The sequence below is a fragment of the Grammomys surdaster genome, unplaced genomic scaffold (genome assembly GCF_004785775.1).
Source record: "Grammomys surdaster isolate TR1022 unplaced genomic scaffold, NIH_TR_1.0 279, whole genome shotgun sequence".
In the NCBI taxonomy this organism is placed as follows: Eukaryota; Metazoa; Chordata; class Mammalia; order Rodentia; family Muridae; genus Grammomys; species Grammomys surdaster.
This window is the reverse complement of record NW_021604720.1, coordinates 10,122,496-10,124,357: the sequence shown is the minus strand read 5'-3', so window position 1 is coordinate 10,124,357 and position 1,862 is coordinate 10,122,496. Positions and strand designations below refer to the sequence as shown.

General features: G+C 44.1%; 1 pseudogene; it reads left to right on the top strand.

Annotated features, from left to right (window-relative positions):
• Positions 1–558: 558 nt before the first annotated feature.
• LOC114629327 lies at positions 559–1,044 on the top strand (annotated as a pseudogene).
• Positions 1,045–1,862: the final 818 nt, after the last annotated feature.

The following is a 1,862-nucleotide window of genomic DNA, read 5'->3' as shown; positions in this document are numbered from 1 at the left end:
ATTGGACTACATCAGAATTGAAAACTTTTCTCAGGCATGGTGGTTCACTTCTGTATTTCCAGTATTTGAGAAGTAGAGACAGGAGAATCAGGAGTTGAAGCCAGCCTTGTCTTAGAAAAGAAATATGGGCTGGAGAGATGGCTTAGCAGTTAAGAGCATCACAAGACCCTTGCACAGGACCCAAGTTCAATTCACCACCACAAACAAGGAGGCTCACAATCATCTCCACTCTAGCTCCAGAGGATTTGGTACCCTCTTCCTTCCTCAGAGAGCACCAAGTACACATGTAGTGCGAATACATACACACAGGCCAAAGACACTTAGGATGAATACAGCTAATACAGTAATGTAATGTAATTAAGTAATTAGTTAGTGAAAGCTCTGAACATGAAAGACTATCACACAATGAAAAAGCAACTCATGGAACAAGAGAAAATATGTGTAAAACATCTACAAGTTTCTACAAGTGATCACGGTTCAACAATTCCACAAAACAGTGAGCAGTTTATAAAAGAACAAAAGGCTCTCTCTTTCTCTTGAGCCCGTGGCGCCGGCAAGATGGGCAAGTGTTGTGGTCTCCGTACTGCCCGGAAGCTCCGAAGTCACTAACAGGACCAGAAGTGGCATGATAAACAGTACAAGAAAGCCCACTTGGGCACAGCCCTGAAGGCCAATCCATTTGGGGGGTGCCTCTCATGCAAAGGGAATTGTGCTGGAAAAAGTAGGGGTTGAAGCCAAACAGCCAAATTCTGCCGTCAGGAAGTGTGTCAGGGTGCAGCTCATTAAGAACGGCAAGACGATCACAGCATTCGTGCCCAATGATGGCTGCTTGAACTTCATTGAGGAAAATGATGAAGTTCTGGTTGCTGGATTTGGTCGCAAAAGTCACACTGTCAGTGATATCCCTGGCGTCCGCTTTAAGGTGGTTAAAGTAGCCAACGTGTCTCTTTTGGCTCTTTACAAGGGCAAGAAGGAAAGACCGAGATCATAAAATTTGACAATGGAAACACAGTGATAAATTTTCATATTCCGAAAAAAAAAAAAAAAGAACAAAAGGCTGCAAAGATGGGTCAGCAGTTCCAAGCAAGCACCAACCACTCTTATGGAAGACCTGAGTTCAGTTCCCAGCACGGGTGTCAAGTGGCTCATAACTGCCTGTAACACCAGCTCCATGGGAGGCCTAATGCCCCCTTATGGTCTCCACAGGTACTGCACGTCCACATACCTTTGTGTTGGGAGTGTGTGGGAGGACATGTTCCTCACATCTCCAGTGATTTGTGGACAATTAGTTTCCATTTCCCAAAGGTTCTACCACCCCCCACTACACCACCATACAGACGAAACCTTTGTCCATAGGGACACTCAAACAACTCTTTAAAGATCCTATCATCTGGGTTTCTGTCCACAGATAAATGGACAAACGAAAGGTATTGATACACACAGCAGAGTGTCATTTGGCATAGAAAGGAAGGAACTGTTTGCTCAACCTGGAAGACTTCTTCAGGCTATTAAAGAAATCAGTCATAGACGAACAAGTGCTGCAGAATTCCTTCCCTCAGTTCCCTAGGCCCACCAAATCCACAGAAAGGAAGAACAAAACAATTGTCATTAACAGGTCCTTTTTATAGGCATGGTATTTCAAGCGGAGACAATGGAAAACACACAGAAATGGTTGGTGGCAACAATGGATATTTGGTACCATTCATCTATATCCATAACGTGATCACGGTAGCAAATTCTATGTCATATTTTAGCACAGTGGAAAATGGGGTGGAGGAGAAGGAGGAAGAGAGAAAGGGGCTTAAAGGGGAAAGGGTCTGATGTGTTTCTGAAGAAAGTTACACTTATTTCCCAGCCCTGCT